This window comes from Centropristis striata, chromosome 21 (assembly GCF_030273125.1).
Source record: "Centropristis striata isolate RG_2023a ecotype Rhode Island chromosome 21, C.striata_1.0, whole genome shotgun sequence".
Taxonomy (NCBI): domain Eukaryota; kingdom Metazoa; phylum Chordata; class Actinopteri; order Perciformes; family Serranidae; genus Centropristis; species Centropristis striata.
In genome coordinates, this window is record NC_081537.1 from 1,220,613 (window position 1) to 1,239,005 (window position 18,393).

Consider the following 18,393-nt stretch of genomic DNA (forward strand, 5'->3'; position numbering starts at 1 on the left):
TGACGTGGTAAACATTGTTTTAAGTGTTAAATACAGGCAGAATGAAAATAATTCAAAAACGGACCAAATAGCCTCCAGAGGCTTTAAGTCCCATTAGAGCCTGTTTGTCCTGTTCTTTCTTCCATTTCAATCTGTTTCACTTCCAAAACTTTTAACCCTCTGGAGTCTCCAAAGGCGCCAAAGAATCTTCATCACATCCAGACGTAAAAACAAAGCAGACCAAAAAAAACACAAAAAGACAATAAATGACAAAAAAAAGACACAATCACCAAAAAAAAACCCCAAAAAATCGCCAAAAAAGACACAAAAAGAGAAAACAGAATAACCAAAAAAAACCCACAGAAGACACAAAATGACAAAAAAAAGACACAAAATCACCAAAATAAAACCCACAAAATCACCAAGACAGACATAAAATGAGAAGACAGAATAACCAAAAAAAAAACCCACAGAAGACACAAAATGACAAAAAAACACAAAATAACTAAAAAAGACACAACAACAGACACAAAATGACCAGAAAAGACACAAAACCCCCAAAATAACTAGAAAAGACTCATTGCTTTTTCATCACATCCAGACATAAAAACAAAGTAGGCCAAAAAAAGACACAAAAAGACAAAAAATGACAAAAAAAAGACACAATCACCAATAAAAACGACAAAATCGCCAAAAAAGACACAAAATGAGAAGACAGACTAACCCCAAAAAAACCCACAGAAGAAAACAACATGACAAAAAAGACACAAAATAACTAAAAAAGACACAACACCAGACACAAAATGACCAGAAAAGACACAAAAAGCCCCGCAAAATAACTAAAAAAGACGTATTGCTTTTTCATCACATCCAGAAATAAAAACAAAGCAGACCAAAAAAAGACACAAAATGACTAAAACAAAGACACAAAATCACCAAAAAAGACACAAAATGAGAAGACAGAATAACCCCAAAAAAACCCACAGAAGACACAACATGACAAAAAAGACACAAAATAACTAAAAAAGACACAAAATGACCAGAAAAAGACACATGGACGTCCTCCGTGAGCCCGGCGCCAATCACACACAAGGAGTGAGCCACTGAAACCGCTGAGTCCACCAGGCCAGCATGGCCCTCTGCTGCTGCCACCGCCTGGCCCTCTGCTGCTGCCACCGCCTGGCCCTCTGCTGCTGCCACCGCCTGGCAGGAAACAGCCAGAAACAACCAGAAACAGCCAGAAACAACCAGAAACAGCCAGAAACAACCAGAAACAGCCAGAAACAGCCAGAGAGAACAGGCAGCCAGTGGCAGGTCTCAGACGCTGGAGCAGAAACCAGAGAGGGAAACAAAAAAATGAATTCCCCAAGAAGAAAAAACCCAAAAGGACAGATTTTACTTTGCTGTTCTTGTCAGTAAATCAGACGTGTGACAAGAAAGTTTCTGAGGAGTTTTCTTTTCTGTTTTTAGCCCTTTGATGCCCAACATCTAAAGTCTAAAGTGACCCGACTGAGTTTTTATGTTCTATATCTTCGCAATAAATTAATTTCATCATTCAGTATTGCAGGTTTTCCTCAATTAACTTGTTTTTGATCATCATGCATCCTCATTTTTTGTTTTCATTTCTTACTTTTTTAATAAAAACCCTTTTTTTATCATTACAGTTCGAATGAACAAGCTCATTTCTGACCCATGTTGGTCATTAGAAGGAGTTTATATGTTGCCTAATAAAGGATATAATAGTTAAAAATGTTGCTAAAACTACTATTTCACTTTCTTACTGAGAGTTAGATAAGAAGATTAACTCTTTAATGCCCAACATGGTCTAAAGTGACCCGACTAAATTTTTATATTCTATATTTTTGCAATAAATTAATTTCATCATTCAGTATTTTGACTTTTGTACTTTTTTTGACCAATCACCAACTTAAACCCTGACAAAGAAGACACAAATATTAACTATCCTAGTTTGTTAAATTGGTGTTTTTCCAATGTAAATTATTATTTGGTGGCTCTAATAAGTCTCAAATGTTAAAATATGTGATTTTCCAATGTAATCTGGTGGTTCCAACAACTCTTTTAAAGTTAAACCTTCAAAATAAGACAAACATAGTTACACATATACTCACATTGTTCATTTAGTGAATCACTTTTTGTATCACTACTCTTCTAATGCACAAGGTCATTTTAGACCCATGTGTGTAAACTTGATGTAATAATACAAAAACTATTTTTCTTCATAAAGTATGAAAGGAAACATGGATATAATGATCTGTTGTGATAATAAAAATATATTAAAACACAGCAGCATTAATAACATGGGGATGAATGAATGAGGGTCATTTTAGACCATGTTGGTCATTAAAAGGTGTTTATATGTTGGGTATTATTATATGTTGGGTATTAAAGGGTTAATCCTTCTGTTCCTCCTTCTTCTCCTGCATGAGAACAAACGAGACGCAGTGAAAGGAAACGAAGTGTCTCTAAATAAAGTCTGAAGGCAGGAAATCAGAACGGAGGAATAACAGCCACTCGGTTCTCCGCCTGCACAAATCAAACCGCAGAACGTTCAAACCGCAGAACGCTGTCCCCAGTTTTACAGCAGGAGATGTTTGACATCCACACACACACACACACACATACACACCACACACACACTCACAGATGCAGAGATTGCAGTGCGTCTCGCCTCAGCAGCAGTAGAGTCAAACAAATTGCTAAGGTCTGTGCAAACAAGAACAATGTGTGGCACGATCTGGTCTACACACATTCTGGTCCTTCTGCCTTTGTGAGGACCGTCACTGAAATATCCTGACTATAGACTTTTTTTTTCATTTTGACTTTTTTTCATGATTTCGACTTTTCCTCCTCACATTGACTTTTTTCTCATGACTTGAACTTTTGTCTCGTGACTTCGACTTTTTTCTCTCGTTATTTTGACTTTTTTTGTGATTTAGACTTTTTTCTGTTGACTTCAAGTTTTTGTTGTTATTTTGACTTTTTTCTCGTTATTTTGCCTTTTTTTCGTGATTTCAACTTTTTTTTCTCATTTTGACTTTTTTTCATGATTTCAACTTTTCCTCCTCACATTGACTTTTTTCTCATGACTTGAACTTTTTTCTCGTGACTTTTGCCTTTTTTTTCGGGATTTCAACTTTTATTCATTTTGACTTTCTTTGTGACTTCGACTTTTCTCTCGTTATTTTAACTTTTTTCTCGTTATTTCGACTTTTTCTGTTGTTTGTTGTTACTTTGACTTTTTTGTTGTTACTTTGACTTTTTTGTCGTTATTTTGACTTTTTTGGGGATTTCTACTTTTTTTTCATGATTTCGACTTTTTTCATTTTGAGTTTTTATTCGTGACTTCAACTTTTATCTTGTTATTTTGAAATTTTTTTCGTGATTTTGACTCTTTTTCTCATCTTGAATTATTTCTCGTGACTTCGACTTTTTTTCTCGTTATTGTAACTTTTTTCTCGTTATTTGGACTTTTTTTGTGATTTAGACTTTTTTCTGTTGACTTCAACTTTTTGTCGTCATTTTGACTTTTTTCATGATTTTGACTTTTTTTTCCGTGATTTTGACTTTTTTCATGATTTTGACTTTTTTTTCATTTTGACTTTTTATTCGTGACTTTACTTTTATCTCATTATTTTGACTTTTTTCTCGTTATTTTGACTTTTTTTCTCGTTATTTTGACTTTTTTCCGTGATTTTGACTCTTTTCATGATTTCAACTTTTTTCTTTCATTTTGACTTTTTTTTCGTGATTTTGACTCTTTCCCATTTTGAATTATTTCTCGTGCTTCGACTTTTTTCTCGTTATTTTGACTTTTTTCCCATGATTTTGACCCATTTTTCGTGATTCCGTCTTCTTTTCCCCATTTACAGTTTCAGTGAACAGAGAAGGATCTGGAATTACCTCCATCACATTCTGGATGCACGAATTGGTGGGAGGAGCCAGACAGCTTTGGAGGAGACCTGGGAGATCTAGTGATGGTGGAGAACTTTGTGGAAGGAGTAGCTGATGAAAACTTCCACATGGCCAAAGATGCTCTTATGGCTTTAAGTGATGCCGCCTGGCTGCATACCCAATCACATTCACACACTTTAGATCACCGTATCAGCAGATTTCCTCCTGGAAACACTCGAATAAACCAGGAATAAAAAGTGAAGACGAGGCGCCACTTTAGGTCTTCTGTTCAGACCGTCACCATGGAAACGGAGCCTGTATCAGGATACTATTTACAATTTTCAACATGTAGGTCCAACCACAAATATGTGTCTAAAAAATACACAATGAAAGACACAAAATGACAAAAAAAGACACAAAATGACTAAAAAAACACTTGTCTAAACGCAGAATAAAAAGTGGAGACGAGACGCCACTTTAGGTCTTCTGTTCAGACCGTCGTCATGGAAACGGAGCCTCAACCATCACAACAAACACCAACAATTACCTAAACTTAACTTTAACCTTAACCTTCAAACCAAGTTTTAACCCTCAAAGAAAGTCCTGACTTTGCAAATACGTCCTCACTTTGTGGTTAAAAACATGCAGTCCTCACTATGTGGGAAGAACCAGAATGCACACACACACACACACACACACACACACACACACACACACACACACACACACACAGCCCCTCCCTCTCCTCCAGTTCCCTTTTATTTATTCCATAAAGAGTCAACCAGCCAACATCATGCAGATGTTTGTATTAACTCTAAACATGGAATATGACGTCTCACGTCTTTTATTTCTGACATTTCTCCATCACGTATAAATGTGATCTAGATTTATTCAGATGTGTCACGTAGAGAGCTGCAGAGAGAGAAAGTCCTGATTACCTCAAATAAACAGCCACTCTGACTCATCCATCATTGCATCATGCTGGTCTGTGGAGGTAAAGGGAGAACTGGAGGATTTTCCTGCATTACTCAGCGTTTCTCCTGCTGATCCATGTTGGTGGTGTCACATCTTCATCCAGTGTGATGGAGGAATTCATGAGTTACCAGATAATATAGTATAATATAATATAGACATCATTCAGTAGAGCTGCTCCATCTGTTCCCCAGCAGATGTTTTAAAGCCCTTCAGTCATGCAGCTTGTGAGAAAAGAGAAAAAAAATCTTCTTCTTTGATATTAAACAACTTTTCTCTGCTCTTTCCTGCATTGAAAACACTTTAATTTGCGTACCAGACGCCAAATAAGCATTCAGATCTTTCCATAAACGTCGTGCATGTGTGAATTAGACTAAAACAACCCAGGAGGTTTTTCTACAAGCAGCTCAAAACGACTCACATTTATCTTTTAAAACTTTAAGACCATCCTCCCCACCTCTAGCTGCCGTAGGAATTATCAATAATTATTAGTAATTATTAATGATGCACTAATGGTGGAAGGTTTGAACAAACCTTGGTGTCCCCAGGAGGACGTCTTCCTGTCCCACGAGGAAACAAAACTGTCTCTTAACTTCCATGCATCACTTTTTTACTAAACTACGTCACTTCCAGTAGTCACGTCATCTTCATTACTACTTCACTGCAAAAAGTCAGCTCTTAAAAAACAAGAAAAAAAGTATAAAAATGTGGTTTATTTTCCTTAAAAATATCAAAATTATCAAAAATGACCCATATCCATTTTTTAGCTAAGTAGCTTGCTAAACTAACTACTTAGCTAACTTCTTGGCTAAGTATTTAGCTAAGTAGCTTGCTAAGCTAACTACTTAGCTAACTTCTTGTCTAAGTATTTAGCCAAGTAGCTCGCTAAGCTAAATATTTAGCTAACTTTTTGGCTAAGTAGCTAGCTAAGCTAACTACTTAGCTAACTTCTTGGCTAAGTAGTTTATTTTTATTTTTTTTATTTTTTTTTTTAGAAGGGGGGTCAATATGTTGTGCATCAAAGGGTTAAGAGCAAACTTAAGACTTATCTTTTTAATTTGGCTTCTACTTGAACTTCTTTTAGAGATTTTTCTGCTCGTGTATCTTAGTGTTATAACATCTTCTCTTTTATTCATTGTAAATTATGATATTAGGGCTTTGACTTCTATTATTTTGGCTTTTCTTGATCTTTAAAAAGTGCTTTGCTCCTTTTATAAGAACAAATATCTGCTGCATTTCATACATATTTAACTGTGTCCAGGTCATGGCCTGGTCTCAGTCTGGATCAGCATCCATCGCTATTTTCATCTCAGCCTCCAGCTATGATTCCTCTCGCCATGCTCCTAACGTTAGTTTAACTTCCTCACTGCTGGTAGCTGGAATCAGTGAGCAGCTTTAATGTAAATGTTCAACAGCCTGCAGCCGCATATAACATATATAAAAACACTGCTTTTTAAACAGAACCATTTATTTCCCCAACCATAACACACACTGTATATATTATCTTTAAGCAGATCTGGATGACAGACTTTTCTTTAGCACGGGTGGGCGGATTAATTAATTAGCATCATTAGACTCCTGACAGTGAAATGAGCCTCATTAAAGAGAATTAGATGAAACACACACCAGCCACAGCAGAGCACAGGGTGTGTGTGTGTGTGTGTGTGTGTGTGTGTGTGTGTGTGTGTGTGTGTATATAAGGGGTTTGGGGATAAAAAGAGGAATAAATGATGAATAAATCCATCTTTAAACGACATCAACATCTCTGCTGTGTGATCTCGTGTCTCTGAACTGTTTTTGGGATTCAAACAATAGAAGCTGATTTAAATAGGGGGTCCTGGTTTAATAAGGGGGTCCTGATTTAAATAGGGGGTCCTGGTTTAATAAGGGGGTCCTGATTTAAATAGGGGGTCCTTCCAGCTGCTGGCCCACTAATGAGACTCCCCTCGGGGGGTTTTGCCCTCTAGTGGAGCTCAGTTAAACTGTTTCACTCAACAAGTTGGAGTTAGTCCCAAAGTGTTTCCACTGTAGAGGTTCAGTCTGAATCTCATCTTCTAAAAGAGTTAGAGATCAGTGGAAGTCAATCATTAGTCACTTATTTATTCTACAGTTGTGCTCATAAGTTTACTTTCCCTGTGGATCATTCTTAGATTTAGATTTATTCTCCCCAAGGGGAAATTCATCTTCACATCACATCATCATCAACAACAACAACAACAAGGCAAGGCAAGTTTATTTGTATAGCACAATTCAACACAAGGTAATTCAAAGTGCTTTACATAAACATTAAAAACAGCAAGACACAATTGAAAACAGTAAAAACAGTCAATCAAAACAGGGAAATAGAAATAAACATACAAATAAGATAAAATAAGATACAGAAGTATAAGAAAAGAGATAAAATAATAAAAAGCACAAGTCAAACATTGGGGCAGTAGAGTACAGCAGATAAGTGTTAAAGTTAGAGTACGCTGCAGTAAAGACATGACATTACATTACATGTTATTTAGCTGATGCTTTAGTCCAAAGCGACTTACAATAAGTGATTCAACCTGAAGGTTCTAGTCTCAGACCACAGGAACCAAGTATGAACAGAACTTGAGCCGTGGGGGTCGGAGGCTCTTCTTAACGACCCCCACGGCCCCCTACAGAGCTAAATGTAGCTAACTGCCCTTAATGGAGGCTCTTCTTAACGAGCTGCAGGGTTGGAGGCTCTTTTTAACGAGCCACTAACGAGTCTAGTTAAGAAGAGCCTCCGACCCCGCGGCTCGTTAAGAAGAGTAAGAAGTAATAGTAGTTGTGATGCTTGGGTAGAGCAGAAGGAGAAGACGAGGGGAAACATTCAGTCCTTTAAGTTTTCACGTATTGTAGACAGTCTTTGTTGCTCCTGTTGAAGATGTCGTGGTGTTGGTTGGTTTATTGTTAAGTTTATTGTCCGGTGTTCCTCCAGGTATCTAAAACTGTCCACAGCTCCAACCTGTTGGCTGTTGGTGGTAATGGGCTGTTGGGTTGGGGGTCAAAACAGATGGCAAGATGAATGCAGCATGTTATCAGAAAATACTGGAGGGATTTTCCCTCATTAGCCCAGAAGCTGTTCCAACATGAGAAATCAACTACAAACAGACATATTTGTAGTTGATTTGTATGTCTTTGTTGTTGATTTGGCTCTTTGTAATCATTTGTAGTCATTTTGTTTCTCTTTGCAGATGCTTTGTTTCCATAGTTGTTTTGTGATTTTTGTGGTCTTTTGTGGTCAATGGTCTTTTTGCAGTTATATTTTTAGTCTGTACATATCTCTTGAAGTGATATTTTGTTCCTGACACATTAGTGCTCAAATGTGCAAACAAAAGCAGTGAAGAAGAAGCTTGTTTACAAGTAAACATGGATGGAAACAATGCATGCTTTAATTTTCAAATATTTCTAAATTTATAATAATTTTTTAATGGTGAGAAGAACTGACTGTAAACAGCTTTAGGTTGTTTACAAGAAAACTCCACAGGGTGCCTTTATTTTATTATTAATGCAGCTGAACAAACGCTCGCCAGCAAACTATGCAAACCTTTAAAAACACTTGATGTGGCTGAAATCAGACGGCTGCAGCAGCACTGAACCAGCCGCCCGTCGCTACATGGATGAATGGTGAGATGCTAAATTAGCTAAGAACAGAACACACCTTCACATAATGAATGTAGCTGAAGCTAAAGTACATTTCCCCTCCTGTGCAATTTAACATCTGTGTTTTTGGTGCTCGGAGCCTTAAACCAGCCAGAAAAACACAGTTTTTTATTAAATATGAATCTGGTGAACTGTTTCAAACCTTAATCCTAAATTAGAGCCTCGCCTACCTGACTTCATTATGAATATAGTCAACATGGAGGCTCACAGCCATCTTTCATCATCACCCGGCTCTACAACACACACACACACACTGGGAGGGTGTAGTAATTGAGCACGGGGCCTTAATTGCAGCTGATAATTGGAGGCTGTTTTAAGAAAATCTGTGCAGCTATCAGTCACCTAAATGGGCCAATGGGGGCCTGGTCTCACGCTCTCATAGGGGGACGGGGTCTAGGGGGACGGGGTCTTGTGTTTTTAAGGTTCTCTCGGTGCTGTTAGGGTCTCCAGCTCCAACCAGACAGCTTCTCTGGTGGTCGGCCAGCAGCACATGACTCACTGTGTTTCTGTGACTACATTCATTTAGCTCCAAACACACTTGAACCTCAATTCAGTCAGAGCTGCACTTGACTAGCACTTCATTTCTGAGCTTTAGTGGAAGTGGAGAGTAATGGATGCTGCTACTGCTGATGATGATCCCAACTCAAACTGACTGATAGGAGAGTTTAACCCTTTAATGCACAACATATAACCACCTTTAATACACAACATGGGTCTAAAATGACCCTCATTCATTCATTCCCATGTTAACTAACGGAACATTAGTCCTGTTTTACCGACGATGTTTGTTGCTGAAAGTGGGGGGACGGATCAGGATCACCAGGGCCGGCTCTAGAGCGACATCTGCTGGAGGGGCGCCGCCAGTCACCCTCGAGGGAGACAAAAAACAAAAACAATAATAATTTTCGATGCCCATTGTCGCTCTCCACCTTCGTCTTCTGTTTTGAAAATAATAAATATTAACAAAATAAAGAAACAGATAAACAATGACATTTTCTCACTTGTGGTGCTGAGTCACGTGACGTGTGGTCATTGCCTTGCCCCCCATTAGACGGTCAGATCGTTCACAATAACTAGCTTCCTCACAGCTGTGTGTCTGAAACTGAGACTCATAACATCCAGTCATATTCACGCAGCCGTTATAACAGGACACTGGTCTGTTGCAGCAGCATGCGACACATAACTGAGTTGTATTCTCATTTCTCTCTCATTAATGTGGCTGAGAGGATATTTATGTGTGCTGCCACTTCAGCAGCAGGAAGAGTTATGTAACATGTTGCATCATGTTGTCAGATGGAGCTGTAGAGGACAAACTGCTGTCACATCCAGGACACGAGTCAAACGAGTCAAACGAGTCAAAGACATGAAAGAGTTTGGAAAAAGTGACTTGTTCCTAAACACGGAGCCTGCCAGTAAAATGTAATCTCACCTCACAACATGAAGGCCAAATTAAAACTATCATTCTGGTTGTCAGCACCTTGAGGCTGCTCCTCCTGTCTGCTCCTCCTCCTCCTGTCTGCTCCTCCTCCTGTCTGCTCCTCCTGGTTCTGACTGAGTGTTTTAGTGTCTCAGACGGCAGCTGGCAGACGGCGGCTGGTAGACGGAGGCTGCCGCCACATGTGGAACATCACCGTCACCGTACGGGAGTCAGAGAGGAGACGCAGAGTCGCTGTCACCGGAGAGCTTTGACGGCCGTTTCATCTTGCAGATTTATCAAAACATAACGTGTCTGTCACTGAACCTGACCTCTGAGACATGATCTGACCGTCTAAAGGGGGGCTGATCTGACCGTCTAAAGGGGGGCGATCTGGCTGTCTAAAGGGGGGCGATCTGACCGTCTAAAGGGGGGCGATCTGACTGTCTAAAGGGGGGGCGATCTGACTGTCTAAAGGGGGGCGATCTGACCGTCTAAAAGGGGGGCCAATCTGACCGTCTAAAGGGGGGGCGATCTGACCATCTAAAGGGGGGCCTATGTGACCGTCTAATGGGGGGCCGATCTGACCGTCTAAAGGGGGGCTGATCCGACCCTTTAAAGGAGGGCTAATCTGACCGTCTAATGGGGGGCAAGGCAATGACCACACGTCACGTGACTCAGCACCACAAGTGAGAAGATGTCATTGTTTATCTGTTTCTTTATTTTAGTTAATATTTATTTTTCTCAAGACAGAACACGAAGCGAGGGCGTCAATGGGCATCAAAATTATTATTGTTTTTTTTCTCCCTGGAGGGTGACTGGTGGCGTCCCTCCAGCTGATGGCGCTGTAGGCGACCACCTATGTCACCTATGCCTAGAGCCGGTCCTGTGTGCAGATTAGTGTTTTCTGCTTGCTTCTTGTGGTGAATACTTCATGCACACAATGGATTAGAAGCCAGAAGCTCATTATGTAATCAGCTAACGCTATCGCTAGCTAGCTAGCTTGGTTAGCAAAGTGCCAGTCCGTTGCTGAACAACACGTTTTTTGATTGACCAATATGTTACAGAATGTTATATGTTCGTAAACAAATGATAAAAGGGTCCATGTGTTAATTAAAGACAGCCCGCCCTAAAGGATTCACACTGGATTAGTTTTGGTGATTTTTTAAATGAGACTTTTCGAAAAATTGATTTTGACAGAAATATCACAATTCCCGATGATCCGTTCAAGGACTGATGGGAAAATTATAATTTCAACTATAATGCTTGTTTTTACAGTTTCTTGCTGTGATAAACAATGTGTATTTTATAAAGAATCACGTTCAGATGTTAAATAACAGAACCGGGCTGAAGATCACCTCTTCTAATGGACCTGGGAACAGTTTGTTATTGCATCTCAGCATTCATAATAACTAACACAAGACATTCTGATGCCACAGCAACAAAGTTGACTGTAGCAGGTTGCTCAGTTTTACTAATACAGGTTGAACACACACGGAAAAATATCTTCCAAACCTGTTTTTTTCCGTCTTATTCTTCTTCAGTCTCTCCCTCCTCATTTCTGTCAACTGCCCCTCCCTCCACCTCCCTCTCTCTCTCTCTGAATGTCTCACTCTCTCCCCATTGCCCTCTACGGAGCAGGTGACACAGAGTCAGGCAGCTGATCCAGGAGCTGACGGCATTTTAGTCACCTGAAAGCAAACAAACTGCAACTAATCCGGAGACTGTTTACCAGGAAATGTCACCACAGCGGACACGTTAGTGTGTGTGTGTGTGTGTGTGTGTGGTAGTCATGGTGACAACACCACCAACTCCTCCCTTCAGTTTAATCCGTTTGGGCTAAATTCAGAATTAATCACAGCACCTTGGGAGTTATTAATGACATAAACAAATAATCGTTGTGGCGACAGAGATGGCGTCTCATTTCCTCGCCAACGCCACACACACACACACACACCTATAACTCCACCCTTTTACCCCCATCTGGAAACTCTAGCCAGGAATATGTAAATGGATATTAATTGGAGAGCCCCATTTCTGCTGTTTTAAAATATTTTGAGTGAAAACAGGCTGGTTGGTGAACGAGGCTACACTGTAAGAAGTGAACTCTAAATCAGATTAAATATGTTATATGAAGGGGATATCTACTTATTTTCTGTCTGATCTGTTTGACTTGTTTGAAGTGTTTTGGTCCTTAATGATCTAAATCAGATATTACAGCTTGTTACTGAGATTTTATCACCTATACTGAGTAAATACATGCTGGAAACTAGAATATCAACCCCCCTTTAGACGGTCAGATCGCCCCCCTTTAGACGGTCAGATCGCCCCCCCTTTAGAAGGTCAGATCGGTCCCCCCTTTAGACGGTCAGATCGCCCCCCCTTTAGAAGGTCAGATCGGTCCCCCCTTTAGAAGGTCAGATTGGTCCCCCCTTTAGACGGTCAGATCGCCCCCCTTTAGACGGTCAGATCGCCCCCCCTTTAGACGGTCAGATCGCCCCCCCTTTAGACGGTCAGATCGCCCCCCCTTTAGAAGGTCAGATTGGTCCCCCCTTTAGAAGGTCAGATCGGTCCCCCCTTTAGACGGTCAGATCGCCCCCCCCTTTAGATGGTCAGATCAGCCCCCCTTTAGACGGTCAGATCAGCCCCCCTTTAGACGGTCAGATCAGCCCCCCTTTAGACGGTCAGATCGGCCCCCTTTAGATGGTCAGATCAGCCCCCCTTTAGACGGTCAGATCGCCCCCCTTTAGATGGTCAGATCAGCCCCCTTTAGACGGTCAGATCAGCCCCCCTTTAGACGGTCAGATCAGCCCCCCTTTAGACGGTCAGATCGGCCCCCTTTAGACGGTCAGATCGCCCCCCCTTTAGAAGGTCAGATCGGTCCCCCCTTTAGACGGTCAGATCAGCCCCCCTTTAGGCGGTCAGATCGGCCCCCTTTAGACGGTCAGATCGCCCCCCCTTTAGAAGGTCAGATCGGTCCCCCCTTTAGGCGGTCAGATCGGCCCCCCTTTAGACGGTCAGATCGCCCCCCCTTTAGACGGTCAGATCGGTCCCCCCTTTAGACGGTCAGATCGGCCCCTTTTAGACGGTCAGATCGGCCCCCTTTAGACGGTCAGATCGGTCCCCCCTTTAGGCGGTCAGATTGGCCCCCTTTAGACGGTCAGATCGCCCCCCCTTTAGAAGGTCAGATCGGTCCCCCCTTTAGGCGGTCAGATCGGCCCCCTTTAGACGGTCAGATCGCCCCCCCTTTAGAAGGTCAGATCGGTCCCCCCTTTAGGCGGTCAGATCGGCCCCCCCTTTAGACGGTCAGATCGCCCCCCTTTAGACGGTCAGATCGGTCCCCCCTTTAGGCGGTCAGATCGGCCCCCTTTAGACGGTCAGATCGCCCCCCCTTTAGGCGGTCAGATCGGCCCCCTTTAGACAGTCAGATCGCCCCCCCTTTAGAAGGTCAGATCAGCCCCCCCCCCCCCTTTAGGCGGTCAGATCGGCCCCCTTTAGACAGTCAGATCGCCCCCCCTTTAGGCGGTCAGATCGGCCCCCTTTAGACGGTCAGATCGCCCCCCCTTTAGAAGGTCAGATCGGCCCCCTTTAGACGGTCAGATCAGCCCCCCTTTAGGCGGTCAGATCGGCCCCCTTTAGACGGTCAGATCAGCCCCCCTTTAGACGGTCAGATCGGCCCCCTTTAGATGGTCAGATCAGCCCCCCTTTAGACGGTCAGATCGGCCCCCTTTAGACGGTCAGATCAGCCCCCCTTTAGGCGGTCAGATCGGCCCCCTTTAGACGGTCAGATCGCCCCCCCCTTTAGAAGGTCAGATCGGTCCCCCCTTTAGGCGGTCAGATCGGCCCCCTTTAGACGGTCAGATCGCCCCCCCTTTAGGCGGTCAGATCGGCCCCCTTTAGACGGTCAGATCGCCCCCCCTTTAGGCGGTCAGATCGGCCCCCTTTAGACAGTCAGATCGCCCCCCCTTTAGAAGGTCAGATCAGCCCCCCCCCCCCCTTTAGGCGGTCAGATCGGCCCCCTTTAGACAGTCAGATCGCCCCCCTTTAGACGGTCAGATCGCCCCCCCTTTAGGCGGTCAGATCGGCCCCCTTTAGACGGTCAGATCGCCCCCCCTTTAGAAGGTCAGATTGGCCCCCTTTAGACGGTCAGATCACCCCCCCTTTAGAAGGTCAGATCACCCCCCCTTTAGATGGTCAGATCAGCCCCCCTTTAGGCGGTCAGATCAGCGACTTTTTTAGTCATTTTGTGTCTTTTTTTTCGTAATTTAGTGTCTTCTTTAGTCCTTTAGTCCAACATAAAATGTGATTTTGAATCTTTTTTTAACTGTCAATAAAGAATGTTTAATGTTGCAGATGTGAACAAAGAAAAAGTCACTTGTTATTAGTTATAATAAACTAATTCTAAGGTATTTGTGGTTCATTGAGATTAGATATTTTTACTGGTTTTGGAAAGTCTTGACAAGACACATTTTATTGTTCCATTGGCAGATAATTTTGATATTTTTAAGCAAAATACACCTATTTTTTGTCCTTTTTCCCTTGTTTCTGAGCTGACTGTGTGCAGCCAGATGCCCTGAGACGCTGACGGACTAAATGATGCCGTCGTCAGAATAATTTCACCTCATTACACATGCGAGGCAGGTAGAGACGGGATTCTTTCCACTGAACAACGTTGGAAAACCAAAGCTAAAGACCCAGATGTAAGAGTCCACACGTCTGCTCAGGTAAAACCTTCCACCTGCTTGTTTCAGGATAATTCACCAATATGATACACCTCAGCATGGAACCAGCCGACACGTCATAACAACACACACTAACTAATAACTAACAACACACACTCCGCCATGTTTTACCTTCTGATTTACCTCCTCCGCCTCGCGCCGCCACGATTTATCACGTGGCAGCAACGCTTTAGTATGTGAGCAGAGAGCTGCACAACCACGTCATGACAGGTCTCACACACACACACACACACACACACACACACACACACACACACACACACACAGAGGTTCAGAGGTGGTGAGGGGTCCATAGAGAGGCCTCAGTGCCACACAGGGCTGGGGGAGGGGCTACAGGCTGTGTGTGTGTGTGTGTGTGTGTGTGTGTGTGTGTAGTACCTTATGTTTGCCATGTGTGTTACACTGTGTGTGCGTTTACATGTGGTGGTGTTAGTTGTTAGTTGTTGGCATCTTGAAACACTGAAAACACACAAGAACAGGGTACAAAAAATACACAAAATGACTAAAAAAAGACACAAAATGATTAAAAAAAGATACAAAATGACTAAAAAAAAGACACAAAATGACAAAAAAAAGACAAAATTACTAAAAAAGACACAAAATTACTAAAAAAAAGACACAAAATGACTAAAAAAAAGACACAAAGTGACCAAAGAAAAGACGCAAAATGATTAAAAAAGACACAAAATGACTTAAAAAAGACATAAAATGACCAAAAAAAAGACACAAAGTGACCAAAGAAAAGACACAAAATGATTAAAAAAGACACAAAATGACTTAAAAAAGACACAAAATGATTAAAAAAGACACAAAGTGACTTAAAAAAGACACAACATGACTAAAAAAAGACACAAAATGACAAAAAAAGACACAAAATGATTAAAAAGACAAAAAGACACAAAATGACCAAAAAAAGACACAAAATGATTAAAAAATGACAAAAAGACACAAAATGAGAATCCATGTGGGAGTGTATATAACAGCTATAAGCTCTCAAATACTTTTTGAATTCCTTTTCTATAAAAATCTATTATTTAGTAGGAAGAGTTGACACTTCTGTTGGATTTACAGAGAAACTTCAGGTTTTAGGGGCTGATTTTAGAGGTTTTACAGGCAGTTTTTACAGCCGTTTTAGGCCTCAATGGGTTAATAGTGACTTCATCAGTAACTTCCTCCTGTTCTCTGATCACGTCAGACTGAAGTCCTGTTTATTAGTGTGACGGTTTCTTCTGTCTGAGAGAACGCTGGAGAACTTTCTCTCTGTGCTGCTCCACACTAAAGCTCTGATTAGGCCTACTCAACGGCTGCTGTGGTTTTCTTCAGAGACTTAATAATATTAATTAATGATTAATGTTTTGGGAAGAAACTGCAGCATGTGATATCAGAATGAATCTGTGACAGATTAGAGAGAAAACATGAACCCAACAGGAACGTTACAGAGCAGCATAAAGAGCTGCTGCTGCATTAATAATGAAACACAGCTGCAGTAAACACACACAGCAGCTCTACTACTGTAAACCAACCATGACATCACTATGATGTCATCACTATGATGTCATAGCAGAGATTAGTCCTGTGTGGTCTCAACATGTGACTGAAGCAACAAAACAGCACAACATTTATCTGTCTATCTTCACATTGGTGCAGAAAAAAGTGTGTTTTGATGTTCTATATATATCGTCTGGCATCATCAACAAACTGAGAGATATTGTGATAAACTGTGACTGTGATTCATATCTTTCCCTCGTATTTCTTCACCACCAAACTCCTGTAGGATCCATATGGAAGCACTAGACTTCAGCAAAACACCCCATAAACGTCCATATTTTCCATCATCTCACACCGAGAACATAAATATCCAGAGTATCCCTCCGAGGTGAAATCAATCTCTGTCTGGACTGATAAAAGAAACTAATTCAATTTATAAATTTGATCAGGCAATGTAATAAAATATAATCTTTGTCTCGTAGCGCGATGAAACCTAATCGTGTTTCATGCTCTCAACTCGTCTGTTGGGTTTCTCCCTCTGAGCTCAACTCTGAAACTAGACCTGGTCCTCTTAACTCTGAAACTAGACCTGGTCCTCTTAACTCTGAAACTAGACCTGGTCCTCTTAACTCTGAAACTAGACCTGGTCCTCTTAACTCTGAACCTAGACCTGGTCCTCTTAACTCTGAAACTAGACCTGGTCCTCTTAACTCTGAACCTAGACCTGGTCCTCTTAACTCTGAAACTAGACCTGGTCCTCTTAACTCTGAACCTAGACCTGGTCCTCTTAACTCTGAAACTAGACCTGGTCCTCTTAACTCTGAACCTAGACCTGGTCCTCTTCAGTAGCAGGACTCTGACGGCTTTAACTCTTTAGTTTGGGAGATTCTGTCCTTTTCATTCTGTATAAACCACTTAAAAAGTCTTATAACCACCATGTTGGTGTCATCGTTTTCAGCACAACTTCACCTTTATGACCTGATTATTATTGGTTTACTTTTGACTTACTGGATCAACATTTTCAACACAAAAAAACACACAAAAACACACACAAAATTACAAAAACACACACAAAATTACAAAAATACACATAAAAACACATTTTTTTTAACAAAAAAACACACTGATAACACATGCATTTTTTCCACAAAAACCACCCAAAAGGTGACAAAAAACCCACATAAAACACTCAAAAAAAACCACACACACAAAATTACAAAAAAACAAAAAAACTTTTTGTTTTGACAAAAAATCCACTTGAAACACACAAAACACAAACTTTTATTTTTTTAACAAAAAACAACCCAAAAATGACGACAACACAGATAAAAACACACACAAAAAAATCACATAAAACACATAAAAAACACAAAACCATGCAAAAAACACACAAAAGTTGACAAAAATCACACAAAAAAACATTAAAGACAAAATATTGCATTAAAAATGCTGAATGCAAAATTTGAAAAACCTGCAAAAACTTGCACTTGGTCGAGGTGTTTTTTTACCTTTGCTAAAAAAGAATTAATGCACTAAATTGGACATGGAAACATCTAAAAAAGCCCAAACTGTAGAAGCTGCCAGCGTTGCAGCATCATGAAGAAGTCTTTTGCCGGAGCTTTGTGGACTCCAGAGGGTTAATAATAACCTGATTAAAGGACGATTCATCACTAATTTGTGGATCAAATCTCTGCTACGTTGGAATGAACCAGGCAGTTTGACGTGTTAGGAGCAGCAGCAGCTTCACAGCAGGAGGAGGATAAAAACCAGGCTGAGTCAGAGCAGAGAGTCTCAGTGGACTCATGTTCTGCTGGGTTACAGTTACATAGACCCTCACACACACACACACACACACACACACACTCCTCTGTGTGGCCCCTCGCTCACACTGAACATCTTGTTAAAGTTTATGGTCAATTTTAGATGGAAAGAGATATCATAGATTTTATTTGGTCTACTGTTGATTGGGAGCCCCCTGCCTCTCTACCAACCCTGCATATATATATATATATATATATATATATACACAGTGTCATCCAGTGGGACTGTACCATATATTCATCTGAACTCACTGAACATAGTGAAAAGACCATTGGAAATAAACTGGTTCTTCTTAACAGAAGCCTTTACCACAAAAGATCCATTCAAGGACAAAGTTAATCTTAAAATTGTAATATTTCTTCAAAATCAAAAATTTGCCTAAATGAACTA